Source organism: Pristis pectinata, chromosome 10, assembly GCF_009764475.1.
Source record: "Pristis pectinata isolate sPriPec2 chromosome 10, sPriPec2.1.pri, whole genome shotgun sequence".
Taxonomy (NCBI): Eukaryota; Metazoa; Chordata; class Chondrichthyes; order Rhinopristiformes; family Pristidae; genus Pristis; species Pristis pectinata.
In genome coordinates, this window is record NC_067414.1 from 40,162,128 (window position 1) to 40,179,831 (window position 17,704).

Consider the following 17,704-nt stretch of genomic DNA (forward strand, 5'->3'; position numbering starts at 1 on the left):
AAAGGGTGGGGGGGGGGGGGAAGGGGGTGGAGGGGGGGGAAGAGGAGATGGGCGGGGCTCCTGCGCGCGCGTGCGCGCGCGCGGGGGGCGGGGTGCGCGCTCTCACTCGCGAGCCGAGCCCTGGAGCGTCCCCGAAGTTTTGCGGCGGCGCGTGCGTCAGCGAGAACGTCAGCGGCTGCTGAATGTCAACAAAAAATGAAACCAAGTGAGAGTGAGTGAAGGAGCGAGGGTGGAGGAGGAGAGGCGGCGCTGCTGCACGGCGCAGGGAGGGCGGCTTGCTCCGTGCACTGTCTGTGTGCGGTGGCAGATTGCAAGCGCTTCATCTCCACGTTGTGGAGCGAGCGAGCAAGAGAGAGAGAGAGAGAGAGAGAGGCAACTGGCGCATTGGAAAACATAACTCAAACACGCTCCCCTCTCTCTCCCACATACTCAAAACAACCCAGCAGCCACGCCGATTCAGCTCAGCTCAACTCAGCTCCCTCCGCCGGTGGCCGGGCTCCTTTTGGAAAGCCTCTTGGCGCACAGAATCATGAGGTATTTGTTTTGAACTTGGAGCTGCCTTGAACATAGTCGAAAGTTACCAGGGTAAGGAGAATGCAATCTGTTTATTTTTTTCGAAGGGGGGAGTGTACATCACCTCCGTGATACAAGTGGCTGTTCCGATGTGATTTGCTGCAGAAAGACAGGAGGCATAACAGCCGGACTGACAAGCATGGTTGATGATTTTTAGTTCGAGCTGTCACGATGCGGACACGCTGAGTAGAATTGGAACTCAGTCCGAGCCGAGGCCTTGACCGAGCTCTAAAAAGCAGCAGCGAAAAGCCTTACAGCTTGCCGCCTCCTAGCCTTGGCATCTCACTCAGGATTCTGCTTGACATAATGCATTCAGCATGGATCTGCTTATGTTTTGCATGTTAATAGTTTAACAGCCAGTTGATTGTTGTAAAGACACACAGTTTAACAGTGTGTTATGAACATGCAAAGATTTTACATGTTTCTGCATACATAATATGTTTGGAACTGGCAACAACTGGATAGTGTTCACAGTTTCTTTGTGCAGTTCTGGATTGATATCCAGTATGTTTTCATGTTTTTTTATTGTGGGTGCCTGCAGCATGCAACTAATATGCCCTAAAATGCAGTAGTTGTGACAATGCATGAACGTATTCGGGGGTCTAAATACAATTATGATCTTGTTTACACAAGAAATATTGTCTATTGCAGCAAACTGATTACATTTGCATACTTTTGAACAGAGTAGGGTCTGAGAATACCAAATCAATTCAGTTTGTATTATTAGAAGATTGACCTCGTCCGAAAAATGGTAGCCCAAGTAGTGTCCCATTTTGTCAATGAAAAATGTAGCGCTGAGTACGCGACCGAGTTAATTTCAGAGCGCTCTGGCTAGCAGCTTGCGTGCTTTCTATTTTGAAGTTACAACTTGGACTATCTTGAAAAATGCCGGGGTTTCTCCAAATGCTGTTCGAGGTGGAGCTTGTTTCGCTCTTAAAATCACCAGCTTGAGCAAATATCGTGGATATTGTTTTTGCATGTGCTCTTTAACAATGACGAAATCTAAGCATGAAGCCGGAGCAGTGGTTTAAAGATGAAATTTGGGATATGGACTATGTATTTTTTTCCAGAATATGTCGCAGTTCTATTGATCGATATAATAGAGGGGATTTTAATTTATGGATTTTTAACGACTATGTTCATGCACTGAGTATAGCTTATGTTGAATGCAATACGCAGTTCTGACAAAGGAACGCGCCTTTCGCCGTAGTCTTGTTTATGCACCCTTGTGGTGCATACTAGGGCCACATTGATAAGAAATAGCGATGTGTAAATGACCTGATGCCTGTCATTTTGCCGCTACCCAACTATATTTCAGATGAGGCTTAGTTAATATTTATATACAATTTCGAAGTTGTATAATTTTAAATAAATAACATTTTTTACAAGGAAAAGCGTTTTATGTGTTCTGTTGTATAATTAGGAGGTATTGGGAAAAGTCAGTGGGACTTCGGGCAATATTTAGAGTGTGCAAGATTGTTTAGAGTCCTAGCTTTCTTCGTGGTCTTGGCTGCGCTCCCAGTATTGCAGGATAGATCCAGCACGGCCATGTTCTCAGAAACTACTCTCTATCTGAGATAACTAGTAAGATTTTGATACAGTTTAAACATAGAAGACTGAGGTAACACACCTAAATGTCCAAAATACACTGCAGTACTTACTCAAATACACTGCAAAAACTTAGCTGATATGTTTCGTGTCCTGTGTCAAAATTCATAAAATATACCAGTAAAGGAAATTTATTCTCCCCATAAGGCACATAAAAGATGAGGTAATGTAAATGAATGGGTTTTATTGATCATGTGATCTAAAGCTTAAGAACATCAGCAACCTGCTCCTAACGTTTCCGAAACGTGATGTAAAGATTCAGAACGGGGTAACTAGATTTAAATAATGTTCTATGTTAATACTTCGATCCCAAAATATCCATTGATTGACCTCGGTTGTTTTAAAAACATAATCCAAGTCATAAAGTATACTACTATTAAATAAAATAAAAATAATAGCATTCTCCTCCTATATTTCATTAGGCTAATAGACTTTTAAAAAATATTAAATGGAAGGCTTACAGTCGGCTGGAATTCAGTTTATCTTACAGAATCCTAAGAAATCATTGGTTCTGCCTTATGGCCATGATTGAATATTTGTGAAGCATTACCAGCTATTTTCAAAAATATTGGGCAACACCACAAGATAGCACATGCAATCTGAGTTTTTTTTTCAATGCAGCAGATCATCTTGGGAAAGATTCTTCAGGATGACATTTCTGATGATCTCGCCCACTCGCAACCTAAACCTATGTTTCTCTCTTTGTAATTGACCTATCTCGTGCCTTTAGTACTTTACGTTATTCTTTCAAAATGTCAGCATATTTTCTTTATTATTCTACTCCTACTCAGTGATGCCCAACAACATAATTCTCTACTTACCACTCCTGTATAATGTAACTTAAAGTCCCTTTCAAAAGCAGAGCTGGGACATAGAATGTCTTTTGGAACTCAAAGGAAAATGCTTTTAATGTGTGATTTTTTAAATTACGTTTCCACTTCAAGATGGTGCAAAACAAATATCAGGTAGAAATTTCTGAAAAATTATAGATTTTAATAGGAAATTCAGGAAGCTTGCGGAATGTAGGCCTATCATATAAAATGTAAATAACTGATTGTGCATTTTTATGGTAAAGTCGACAATAACCTGAAAGTATGTTTTTCATTTCCATAAAGATTTTTCCTTTGACTTAAATCCACGCCTTGTGAGTTTGTTGGATTGCCAGGAGCTATGCATTGTTTTAGACTTGCCCCCATCATCAGCAATGAAAAATCATCTTCAAAGTTATTTATACACATGATTAGCGTTAGGATAACCCAAGCGGATACTTGAAGATCCCTGCATGTAAATAATAGTAGTAAAATAGTAAACGTATGAAACAAAATAGATGCATAGCAAGGAAGCCGCTAATCGCCTTTTAGTAATTTGGTCGTATCGTTTACTAATTTGTGGGTTTAAAGTAATTACACAAAACTCTAGTTAAAAGCGGACTGCTGGTTGCCAGCAGAATTGCGTTGGTGTGCCTGTTATTTGTGCGCTATGCGAGATGCTCGTGTGTGTGTGTGTGTGTGTGTGTGGTGACCGCGCGTCAGCACTTTAAGCAAACCCTGCACTTCTGCTGCTGACTCACCTGCGCACAAACCAAAACGTGACGCCAGTCCCACCTCCTTTCACCCCACAGCACTGAATCATCGCAACCCACTCGCCGGGCACCGTGCCGCTCTGATTGACAAACGGCTGCCGCCACTTGCAAGCGGCAGTAGCCTTCCAACCTGCCCATTTCAACCATTCAGCGTGAGCTGGGCGGAGCCGCTGGGCTGATTGATGAGCGGGCAGAAGGAACGCTGTGTGCAGAGCTGGTGCGGTCATTGTTGGCAGCGTTCGGAGCCGAGCGCAGCATTGCCCAGTGACTGGCTGCAGATAGACAAGTTGCCAGCAGAAATAATAAATAAATCCACGACTGCACAGGACGGAGGACGTCGGAGCTTATTTCTGATTTCCGTCGCTGTGTAACCAATGGATGACTCATCAGCGTTGTTGTTACTGATAACATTGTGATGAAACGCTTGGTCGCATCACCATCACTTGCTGGTGAGATGTTGGAAAATATTAGAGCAACGTCAATAAGCTCAAAGTTAACGTTGACTAGATAAAATCAGCACATAATTTGCGACTTGTGGCAGTCTTCTTAGACCCCATAGCCTTGACTTCGTATTCTGGTTTAATTAAAATGACGGTGCACTTAGCTTCCTTTGTCTCATTTCAAGTAAAATTAAAGAAAAGATTAGTTAAGGAAACATTAACATATTCAAACAATATGACATCCATGATAATTCCTGTAAAATTATCTGCTAATCCATTGAACCCCTAAAGGGTGCTATATAAAATCCAACGTAAATATGTTACGTATCATACCTTCCGCAGTAACTCGTTCTTTGTGAATATATTTAACACGAGTTGGATGACGTGCAGAAAAGTGACCAAACGTAAACACAGAATTTGCAAAGAGCATTCAACCATCAACTTGTATATTGTGAGCTCATCGATAGAATCCTAGCTTCTCTATATAATAGAAAGTTATGGGTTCAGTGCCCATTTTAGCAACTGGCATTCAAGTGCAGTTTGAAGGAGTGCTATGTTGATACCTGCGGTATTTAAAATAGGGCTTTCCATGTGCCAGATGAATCTTGAGGAAGAATGGGTATTTTTTACCCAGTGTTATAGCTAATACCAATCCCTCAACTATCACTAAGACTGATTGCTGTTTATACCGCCTTAAAGTATGTAAATTGGTGGTTTTGTTTCCAGGGAATACACCTCAAAAGAAGTTCATTACCTGAAAAATGTGTTGTGTGATATCCCAAGATCTTGAAAGTCTTTGTATAAATACAAGTCATTTTAACCCCTCCCTTCAGTTTACCAGCTCACATGATTTTGTCTGGCTTCTTCCCTTCAATGCTTTCCATTAGCAAAGCTTGCTTCTCTATCTACTGCCTTGTTTTGCCTCTGCCTTAAACATTCTTCTCAAACCTTACCTGTTCATTCATGCATGTGGTCCCCCTTTTAACAGATGTCCAGTTTTGACTTTGGACATGTTGTTAAGCTTCAAGACTGTTCTGGGGTTATCAGGGTCTAAAGATTAATCATTCAATGTCACTGCAGATAACCTTGGAGGAGGATGCTGGCCAAAAATATGTATGTTTCTCATTTTCTTTGGAGACATTTCATTAGTTTTGAAACTACAAGAAATGGGAAGGGACAGATTATTTGGTGGCAGGAGGTTATACGGTGATACTTCCAGAAATGTGTACAGCTGGAATTGGCAATTGTAATATCTTATGATTTTTAAACCTATTGTATAAACAAAAGTCATCTTTGTTTTATAATCCATCTTATTGGGTACTTTATAATGTATACATTTCATCTTCCAAAGGAAAGCTCTTGGTAAATACTACTTGATCTCCAAGATAAACAAGTTAAACATGTAGCTTTTTAGCTTGCCGCTCTGTACTGATGTGACCCTGTTAGAACGTGGAACATAGAACAGTACAGTAACATCTGCCTGCACATAATCCATATCCCCCCCATTCCCCGCATGTTCATGTGCCTGTTTGTATCCCTCTTAAATGTACCTACTGTATCTGCTTCCACCACCATCACTGGCAGTGTGTTCCAGGCACCTACCACTCTCTGTATAAAATAAAAACTTGCCTTGCACATCTCCTTTAAACTTTCCCCCTCTCACCTTAAAGCTGGGAAATTTCTACCCTGGGAAAAAGACTCTGACTATCTACCCTATTGATGCCTCTCATAGTTTTATAAACTTCTGTCATCAGCATCTGAGTCTCCAGAGAAAACAATCCAAGTTTGTCCAACCTCTCCTTATAGCTAATACTGTCTAATACAGGCAGCGTCCTGGTGAACCTCTTCTGCACCCTCTCCGAAGCCTCCATATCCTTCCTGTAATGGGGTGACCAGAACTGCACATAATACTCCAAATATGGCCTAACCAAGGTTTTGTACAGCTGTAACATATCTTCCTGACTCTTATACTCAGTGCCTGGACTGATGAAGGCAAGCATTTAATCTGCCTCCTTTACCACCCAAACTATTGGTGTTGCCACTTCCAGGGAGCTATGAACTCGGGACTCCAAAGATTTCAATTCAGCTTCAGTGGTTTTTGTACCTTTATGATCCTTATAATGGGGCTTTGGAACATTGGAATTAACATTTAATATGTGCAGAAATTTAACCTTACTGTAGAACAAGCAAATGGCAATTGTCAGTATGGCTTCTTGGACTTCTATGGAATTTATTAAGGCAAATAATTGACACCTCTCTCATCATGGCACAATTATAGATTGGTATGAGCTGCTTACTTGCAATATTCTAACAGCAGCAATGGTGTGTGTGAGATGACAGAACTGTAGATTCTGTGACCAGCTCTGTAACTTATTGAACAAAGAAGAACTTAATTCAACCAACAAAGTGCACAACTTGTGACATATGAGATTCAGACTTCAGACGGCTACCTCTGAGGATAGTCAGATTTTATATTTTTGAATTCAGGAATAAGCATTCTGGTTTATTGGAAGAGTTGTGTTGTCTCATGTCTCCTTTTATTTGTATTAAACTGATATTCAGCAAACTTTCCAGAATGAAACAACTAGTCATTTTGGTTAAATTGATTTCCACTTGTACCTCTTCAGGACCAAAAACTTTCCTTGGCCTTGATCATTGGTGCAAGCAGCATAGTGAATTTGGGTCCCGTAAGTTTCTCTTTGATTACTAAGAAAATAATCTTTTTTTAAAAATTTAATTCAACTTTATAATTCTTTTTAATTATTAAAATAACGATAGATGCTGCTTAATAAGGTTGTAGATTGGTACAGTCAGGGTATCACTCTCAAAGTCATTGAGCTTCTTTAAAACATACTCTGCATATAAAATTTAGTTACAGTCATTATTGTACAGTTCTTCAGGGTATCACTCTCAAAGTCATTGAGCTTCTTTAAAACATACTCTGCATATAAAATTTAGTTACAGTCATTATTGTACAGTTCTTCATGTAACTCTGAAGGTAGTGATGGTTCTAATGTAGAATCCTGGAGGACTCTACTGAGCACACCTCACAAGTCCAACTGTCACCCATTACCAACTATGAGCTGTTCTCTGTTCTTTGACCAATTCCATCTCCAAGCTGATGCTTTCCCTTTAATGTCTTTTTTTAAAAATGTTATCAATATGTTCCATTGCTTTTAGAAATTGCATGTGTACAGCATCTTCTCTTCTCCCTTATCACACTCCTATTAGTTTCTTGAAGAACTCCAATTAAATTTGTCAAACATGACTTCCTTTAACATATTCACAACAGCTAATCTTAATTTCCAAGTCATCCTAAGTGTGCCTTAATACATTTTAGTTTATTTAGATTAAAAGATTGTAAAATGTAACCAAAAATTAACTATTTGAAGTGCTTTAAAGTGCTCTCACTGCTCTAAAATCAAATTATTTTGATGGGTTCTAAGGGGTTATCTTGTCATTGACATGAGAGACCAAAGCAGATATTCAGACATTCAGAGTAATATTAAATAGGCCAGGGCTCTCTTCTCATATAAAAAAATCTTCCTCTTGTTTGATCAGATTGATACACAGATGATATTTTCACTTACAGGTGATAGCAGAATAGGAACCGAAAATATAAACTAGGCATTGGTAAATCCAAAAATAAGTTCAGGAGAAACCATGCAACATAGAGGGTGGCTAGAAGGTGAAATTTAGTACCACAGGAAGTAGTAAAGGGAATAGCAAGTAACATTCAAAGAGAAACTAGATAAAGGAGAAAGGAATAGAAGAACATCCTGATATGGTCATTAAGTACATAGTTGCATGGCAGTGTGTCATTTTCTCAGAGTCCTTAAGCTAAAGGATAACTTTAGTTCCTGGGGGACCATCTGGCAGGCAAGACAAATTATCTCTGTGACACTGGGGAAGATAGAAATGGAGGATATTAAAGTACATGGCACAAGAGAGGCAACACAAGTGATGAAAATTTCTGGCAAGTTTAATGGTCACATTGTTATCAGTATGTAAACTGCTCAACAATTTGCACTGAAAAATAAATACAGAATAAGTTATGAATGACCTCAATATGCTTGATAGTTTATTAGCATCTAAAAGATGGCAACTCCCTAATTTCAAGAAATTGCTACCCATATGCATTCTTTGTGAATTAAATTTAGGCTGGTACTCAACAGGATAGCACCCACTATATGATGACGTTTTTTTTTCTCTGTAATGCTGCTCAACTTCTCCAGCCCAGAAAGGAACAATTGAAACTATGAAGACTTCTTGCAGGCGGTAAATTGTTCTTTGGAGATGTTTTAAAAGATAACCATTTTTTTCTAAACTTCCATTTCAGTTCATTTTTCTTGTTTGCACAATCTTTCTTTCTCTTTCTTCATAGCTTCTTCAGTACTTGGTTTGACACTAATTCTCACTATTTTGTTCACTGTCTTTTTTTGTTCATTAGAATCTTTAATTCTCTTTGGTTAATGAGGTAGATTATTCATTCCATGTTTCACTTAGGTCCCTGGTATACTGTTGAAGTTGTGGCACTGCTATCAACTTGTACTTAAAACAAATTGTGATGCAAAATTATATAAGCTGACAGTTGAGAGAAAATACGTGTGTAATGGTGTAGGCTAAGAAATACCTCAGTCTAGCAAATTCAAGGCCTGAGTTTTATATTTGAGCAAAATGGCTAATTTAGTAAGTGGAATCTTTCAATTACCAGACGCATTCCTGACTGTGATCACACACTAAAAATTACTTATGTTGTTTTTGATTTTTAATATTACGTGGTGGCAGCGATGGAAATAAGAGAGAACACATTTTTGGAAAATTTTATAGAAAATAGAAACCATGAATTATGCTTCTGAGCAAGTCTTCTGTTCAGGAGCAGGAGCCTGGCTAAAAATAATTGGCAGATTTATTTAAATGTTGCACTGTGAGCTACTCCATTCTAGTCAATATAAAAGAAGCCCTTTCAAAATATACCAGCAGATATTTTAGTCTGACAAAGAAACAGGTTCACCAGCTTCTCTTTCTGCAAGCCACACATTTCATCTGAGCTTATCTCGTCCATATTGCATTTATGCATTTGTAGTGGTATTCTGTATCCTGAATACATTGAAATATCAGTTGTCATTTTTTTCAAAGCATTGCTTGTTATCTGAACATTGCCTTCAGTGAAGTGAATAAATTCAATTTTGCTGGGGAAGCTGCAGGTGGATTCTGAGAAATTAAAGTGTGTGTGGGAAAACCAGGTTCGGTCAACTACTGTCTAAATAGCTAAGATCATAAGACTGAATTACAGTCATGCCTCTCGTGACAAAGCTATTTATTACCACTCATTGGCTTTAGATGCTTTTGCAGGGGAATTTAAAGCCGTTTCCTTTCAATAATATTCAATGTTTGTGAGTCCACTTTGAGCTGAGTGTGGAATAAATCTTTTTGTTGAATTATTTGGAAAAATTGTTGGTGAGGATTAAAAATCCAATTGGGATTGATTACTTCTCATGAAAATGCTTTTCAGGATTGCAATACATAGGAATGTAAGAAACAGGAACGGGTGGGCTACATAGCCCTTCAAACCCGCTCTGCCATTCCATAAGATCATAAGTGATACCATGCCTTTGCTAAGTTCACTTTTCTGTTTAATCCACATTTCTACTGATACCTTCAGTGTCTGAGAAATCTGTCAGTCTCAGGCTTGAATATACTCTGTCTGAACACTCACGATCCAGTGAGGTGGAGATTTAAACAAAAACGCTCTGGATAAAGGAATTTCTTCTCATTTGTAAATGTCTGATCCCTAATGCTGAGGTGTTGTGCTCTAGTTCTGGACTCTACTGATAGAGGAAGCAACTTCTCAGGCTAACCTCTCTCAAAATCTTGTGTGTCAATGAGATCACCACCAATTTTCCTAATCTCCAGTGAGCCGAGGCCAATCTAACACTCCCCTCAATCCAAGAATCGGTTGTGTGAGTCATTCTAATACTTATTCAGATGGGTTGTTATAGCAATTAATAAACCAAAACTATATATCAGAAACAGCCAAATAAAATTTCAATTTTCAGAGAGAATTTGAATACCTAACCATAGATATTCAGACACTGTCTAATGGTTCAGTACTTAGGATTTGATTAATAGTATATAAATTTGAGATAGACCACAGTGCACTCATGCTACTATATACTGTAAGTATGCATAGCACTATCAACAGAGAGGTATATGGGTAATTTTCTAGGCAATATTTCTTTCATCCTCCACTTCTGAAACCGAGCAGGATTGTTAAGTGATTAACTCCTCAAGTACCTGTGTGTTGTGACATTGAATATTGGTGCGTGGTTGTTGATCTATTTTTGAGACTTTCTTTTCAGAAGATTGCTTACATAATTTATTTTTGTTTCTGTGCTTAAGGTTCTGTTTTGTAGTCTCTATTAATAAAGACAAAATTGCTTATAATCTATGAAAACCTATATGCTTGTTTATCATTTAATAAAGGTCATTCTTCCTATTCTCAGATTCTCACAGTACCTCTTAATTAAATAACCTTTGAATTTTGAGAGCTCTGGTCAGTTTAGCAATTAAAGGTCTGGAACTATGCCATCTTTGTAAAATAATGCAAATAACCTTCTTTGAGATTAAAGGTATGGTACTTATTAAATGGTAAGGTCCATGCAATTTTGAGAAGTCATACTGTATATAAAAAGCAGAAAATTTTGAAAAATCTCAGATGATAGGTCACATGAACGTCTCATGTGAATGTCTCACATGAACGTGAAACATTATCTCTGTTTCTCTCTCTGCAGATGCTGCTTGACTGGCATTTTCTGTTTTTATTTCAGATTTACAGAAACTCTGGTATTTTATCAAATTCTTAATGTTTAGGCAAGATATTATTTGAGTATGATGGGAGGTAAACTTTAACCTTGACAATGAGCCTGACACTAAATCTTGGACTGGGATCCTGGTTTAGTTGTGTTTTACAATCACTTTAAAATTGATTATTGTTTTTAGGAAAATAAACACCATAAGATGCTAAGTGGTCCTAATCTGAAATGGTGTCATATTCAATCATATTACTAATGGACAAGTCTGGAAAAAGGGCAGGTTATGAAGTTGATCTGGTCTTTAGGCATTTCCTGCACATATAGTCAATTTGAATCAAGTCTGGAACTGCAATTGCACAGATGAAGCAAAGTCCAGAATTTGCAAATATATGATAAATTACTTAAAAATACTTGGAGACAGGAATCAGAAATTAATGCATGATATTAATAAAATAATTGGGGTGGAATGATAGAGCATATGCAAAATATCTGCCATGATCTTATTCAGTGGCAAATTGCCATAAGGGGCTGTATGGCCAACTACTGGTTCTAATTCTTACTGTTGTTCATTCTCTCAGAATTCCAGTGTGCTGTGTCATTAAGTGAAAGTGGATCCACATCTGTGATATTCTGGGAACAAAAGTTCCTGATCTTGATTATAGTAAGTTGCAAAAGGGAACCAAGGCACTTTGCAGAGAGTTTGCAGGGACAGAGAATAAAACAAAGGGTTTGCCACTCAAGTGTTATTATTCTTCATTTTCCATCCTTTAGTCAAAGGGTGACATTAGTAAAAATTCTGGGAAATGGAACTTCCCATTGAAAATGGAAATGGAAATCTGGGAATCTGGGAAATGGAATCTTGATCAGGATGACAGGCAGAAACTCAAATAAAACTGAAGTAAATTTTTCTGAAAGCTATGAAGATAATTAATAGAACAGTGAATATGTACTTTTTATACTTCTAGGCTGACTTGAATTACTTTCTCCAATCTACAGATCTCTTTTTTATGCTCCCATTTCAACTACTTAAATTTGAGAAACACACTTTTGTACATAACTCTCTGCACCAGTTAGAATTACTTTACATGTCTCAGGTAAGGTACAGTATATTTAAGATGCATTCAGGGGCTTAATAAATCCTTACATTTTACTGTAAAGTAATGAATAAAAATTGCCACCAATTCCTAAATTCTGCTCTCAGAAATAAAATATTTGCTTCCATCTGCACAAACAAAATCCATTGCATCTTGTATCTCCTTGGGAGTTTGAAATCAACAATTGCCCCTGTAGATTTTAAGCTGAGGTAGGCATTTGAGTTAAAGAAGACATAGACATGGATTTTATAGTCTGTGGCAAAGTGATAGCACTTGATGCTCACAGCAAAGAAAGTTTCACATAGATCCAATAAACACTGTTGTATGGTATTTACCTTTCTCAATGTTGTTTGAGGTCAGGCATCAGGTCTCTCTGATCCCTGGTATCCAGTAGCAGTAATGATACAAAGCAGGCTTAGCTTTTGATTGTATTGAACAATGTCTACAGATGGCAACTCAGGAGGTAAAAAGAGCAAAAATCTGGCAATTATGAAGTAAAAATTGCTGGATACACATGAGCTTAAAGTAGAAATTAGAAAATCATAAATTAATTAAAAATATTTTCTTAATTTAAAATGTGCTGAATTTTATTGGAGGACTTGACAGCCTCCCAAGATGTTTTACTTAGGGCCAGAAAATGTGCTAGTACATTATTAAAATATCACTGAGACCTATTGCTATAAAGCATAGCATTTCCAGGGACTTTTCCAATAGGAGTAGATTGTAAGTATCTGAAGTTCTTGTTGGTTTACTGATTGCTGTTGATTACCTGGGAGAAACTTGCAAAATAGCACATCCTATGGACTTGCAGAGAATCAGTGAGTAAAAATTTCAGTGTTCTATATTGAACTGCATGTGCATATTCTAAAAGTTGGTATCAGATTTTCTCCATTATGACAGTGAATACTGACAGCTTCATCGTTATTTTATGTCATGGATTCTAAGCAATTTGTGCCTCTGAAGTGATATAACCTTTCACATTCTGAACTGAGTCATTAGTTTGATGTTTTTGTCTGGCCCTAACTGTCCTATTAAAGTTAGTTAAATAATGGATGTGGAAATGTTAAGTAACATAGAGTTTAAATAATGCTATATTAAACAGATAATTTAACCAAGTTTGTGCTTTATGACTAGAGTTCATTTGCGAAATTAGAGCACACATGGCACTTTCCTGATCATTTATAGGTAATGGTTGGAAAATGGTACAGTGTCCATATCATTGTGTTGAAGATTAGCTAATTCACATAAGACACCCCTTGCTATATGTGCTGGAATGCAATGGTAGGAGCATAATTGGAGCATTCCAGCACTGAATACTATCTGGGACATGCAATCATAGAGAGGCAGCTTGTAACCAATATAGTGAATCATCCAGCTCAATGCAAGGAGGCCCAGAAGTAAAAAATTGGTCCATTTGCAATGTCGCTTAAGAGCTCATACATGCTCCCAATAAAATTGGGACCTCTAATTTAGACCTAGATCAATGCAATCTTCATTGCATTGAAGAGAAATTAGCACAGTGAAAAAAATGAAAACATTAATGGGACCGAAAGGCAGATAATCATTATTTTACATCATGGATTCTAAGCAATTTGTGCCTCTAAAGAGATATAACTTTTCACATTCTATGGAGATAATGTATGCTGGTTATTATCTTCCAAAATCTGTAAGGTTCTAGGACATATCCCATGTACCATAGAAAACATCCTCCCTAGATGCATCACAGCTTCGTACGGCAACTGCTCTGCCCAGGACCGCAAGAAACTGCAGAGAGTTGTGGACACAGCCCAGCAGCCCAGCACATCACGGAAATCAGCCTGCATTCCATGGACTCTGTCTATACCTCTCGCTGCCTTGGTGAAGCAGCCAACATAATCAAAGACCCTACCCACCCGGATCATTCTCTCTTCTCCCCTCTCCCATCAGGTCGAAGATACAGGAGCCTGAGGGCACATACCACCAGGCTCAAGGACAGCTTCTATCCCACTGTTATAAAGCTATTGAATGGTTCCCTTATACAATGAGATGACTTCACAATCTACCTTGTTATGACCTTGCTCCTTATTGTCTACCTGCAATGCACTTCCTCTGTAGCTGTGACACTTTACTCTGTATTCTGTTATTGTTTTTACTCTGTACTGCCTCAATGTACTGTGTAATGAATTGGTCTGTATGAACGGTATGCAAGACAAGTTTTTCACTGTACCTTGGTACAAGTGACAATAATAAACCAATACCAATGGATTGGAAAGCAGCATATGTAAACCCACTATTTAAGAGAGGATAGAGAAGGACTAGTTGGCTTGGCATCAGTAGGAAGGAAAATGCTGGAATGTATTATAAATAAAGTTAACAAGACACTTACAAAATAATAATAAGATTAATTAGAGCCAGCATGAATTTATGAAGGGGAAATTATGCTTGACAAATCTGTTAAAATTAGTAGAATAGAGAAGGATAAACCAGTTGATAAGGTGTAATTGGACTTTCAGAAGAGGTTATTAAACAATATTAGAGTCTATGGTATTGGGAGTAGTATACTGGCATGGATTGACAATTGGTTAGTGGACAGAGAACAGAGTAAACAGGTAATTTTCAGCTTGAGAGGCTATGACTCGTGGGATATAATAGGGATCCATGCTGGGGCCCCAGCTGTTCACAATCTGTTATTGATGATTTGGATGATGGGACCAAGTATAATATATCCAAGTTTGCTGATGATATAAATTGGGGTTGCAGTGTGGGCTGCGAGTAGAACACAGATAGGCTAAGTGAATGGGCAAGATGTGGCAGATGGAATGTGATATGGGAAAAATGTGAGATCATCCTGTTCGGTAGAAAAATAAAAAAAAGTGCAGAGCATTTTTTAAAAGGTGAGATATTGAAAGGTGTTGGTGTTCAGAGGGACTTGGGGAAATTTGTACACGAATCACTGAACATTTACATGCAAGTTGAGCAAGCGGTATGTCGGTCTTTGTAGCAAAGGGGATTTGAGTACAAGAATGGAGATGTCTTGCTCCATTTTGGGCCCTAGTGAGACTGCACCTGGAATATTGTGTAGAGGAATTCATCAAAGGTTCACTAGGTTTGTTATATAAGTTTGATATATAGACTGGGTGTGTACAGTCATGAGTTTAGAAGAATGGGAAGTGATCTCATTCTTAAATTGCATAACAGAGTAGATGCATGGATGATGTTACCCCTGCCTCATGCATCTAGAACCAGGGGTCACAGAGTTTAAAAAAAAGAGGTGGGCCATGCAGGATAGAGATGAAAAGACATTTCTTCACCAAGGAGATGGTGAATCCAGGGAATTCTCCATTCGAGAAGGCTGTAGATGTTCTGTTGGTGAATATATTCAAGGCAAAGATCAATAAATGTTATAAAGTGAATCAAGGAGTATGGGTTTGGTGCAGGAAAATGGGTTGAGATAAAATAGTGACCAATGTCTTATAGAATGGTGGAGTAAGCATGAGGGCTGAATGGCTAGCTCCTGTCCTGTTTCTATATCGTATGTCCTCTTGACATAACAACAAGAAGCATGCTGTATTTCAGTTACTTTGTGTTGAATATTTAAATAAGGTTCGCAATCTATTGACTTAGTTTTTCTATAGATTTCTAATCCTGTGATGAAGTAAGAGTGATCATAAATTGGACAACCACAAATTTCAATATTAATCGTATTCCTGTAAAGATAACTGAGAAACTTGTAGCTCTGCTGCTTTTATCTTTTCCCCTTAATATCTAAATGGTGTTAGAATGCAACCACAAATCCCAAAAGGCTTCTCTGAAGTATTCAAATGTGTACTGTTGCTGGACATTAATTCATCTCATTTCTGGGAACTGATTTGTTTTGCAGAATGCTTATTGTTTCTGCGATTGAAAACTTACAAAGGGTGAGATGACTTTCTTTGTGGTAGGAATGTCCTTGGTTTAATTACTTTTCTCAAAACCATAGTAAAAGGAAAGGTTTTCACACATTTCACACATTATGGCTATAGAAATCAAATGGAAGCTGTCTGTCTTTTTTAGTTGTAAAAGCATTCAGTGATTTTACCTATTCAATGGGTCCAGACAGGTCACTTCCTACATCCTGTCTCACACAGATATGAAAGCAAAAATAAAAACAGAATTCTCAGTGGGTCAGGCAGCATCTGTGGAGAGAAACAGGATTAGTGTTTTGGGTAGATAACCTTTAATCAAAATTAATGTTTACCTTATGCAGAAACTGCTTTGTGGTCCTTCATTGGCTTTCCATACAAATGCATTGAAATCACCATTTACAAATCACTACCAGTCTCATCCTACACTATCTCTGAAAGTACCGGGAATCCTATGTGCTACTGTGCACTTTCACTCTTCTGACTGCGAACTCTTTATCTTCCCTCCTCTTTCAGTGTTGGCTAAAGCTCAGTTGGCAGCATTCATGTCTATGAATCAGAAGCTTCCAAGTTTAAGCCGCACTTCAGTGAACTGAGCATTTTGGACAAGTCGTTAAGTTCATGCCCTGTCTGTTCTCTTGGGAAGATATAAAAGAGTACAAGCCGTTATTTCAAAGGAGAGCCAGGGAGTTGTCCCCAGTTGCCCGACCAATCTTTATCCCTCACTCACAACATATCTGAAATAGGTATCTAGTCATTATCACAATTTGTGTCTGCCATGTTGCCATTTTTCTACAATACAGTAGTATTTACAATTCAAAATATTTAATTTTCTGTAAGGCACATCAATGCATTCTGACAGGAAAGTGAAAGGTGTTATAAAACACAAGTTTTTCTCTTTTTTCTCTCTTTCTAGATTGCTCCACCTGAACACCAGATCCGAAGTTCCTTATCCATGCTACATCTGTTTCCCTTTAATTCTTTTTCTATGCATGGTGCCATATGAATGAAAATTGTTTTGAATTGGAATTTTATTTATTGTGCATTTCATTTACTTCCAAACTGAATACAACACATTTTAGATATAGAACAAAGCTCATTCTGTCTTGTCCTACCCCTTCAACCTACCTTGGTTCCAACCTAAGGAGGTTTGGTTGCCTTAATATTTTTCCATTTCAGTCTAAGTGAGACCGCTGATTTCAAGAAAATTAAAGTATATTTGTCCTGATACTCATGTCCACTTGGGACAAAGTGATACAGCCTTAACCAGCAAACTTGGGAGAATGTCATAGAGTCTGTGCTCTAAATCCAAATCCACAAAGTTGCATGTTTAACAACAACCCACTGCAATGCTTAACTCCTGCAAAATTTTGCTTATGTATTTGAATTCCAACTAATTGGTACAGGAATAAAATCTGTTTGACTAAGCGGCTGCATTATGGTGTAGTCTTATTTACATTGTAGGTGTGCTTGCTGTAGTATCTGCAACATCTGTTTGAAGTAGATTACCACAATCTTGAAAAATGACTAATTAAAGTTAATTAACTGGCACTGCTAATCAGTTCTCAACTGTGTATAACAGTACCACTAATTAACTCACACACAGTTATTTCAGATCCAGTGTTTTATTTTTGGATTTATTACCAAATTGCTGCTGCAGTTCTCGCAAAGATTAATTGGAAATATAGGATGCAACAGATGTATTGTTCAC

At 38.1% G+C, this 17,704-nt stretch overlaps 1 protein-coding gene across 2 annotated transcripts in view; it reads left to right on the plus strand.

Annotated features, from left to right (window-relative positions):
• The first annotated feature begins 223 nt into the window (after positions 1-223).
• The window catches only part of bach2b (BTB and CNC homology 1, basic leucine zipper transcription factor 2b), a 230,259-nt gene continuing 212,778 nt past the window's right edge, over positions 224-17,704 (plus strand). The window contains exon 1 of one of the 2 annotated variants that reach the window (XM_052025348.1): positions 224-534. The gene's annotated coding sequence lies outside the window, so the exon portion shown is untranslated. Of the gene's footprint in view, positions 586-17,704 lie in introns of both variants that reach the window. The other variant, XM_052025347.1, reaches the window with a different exon arrangement.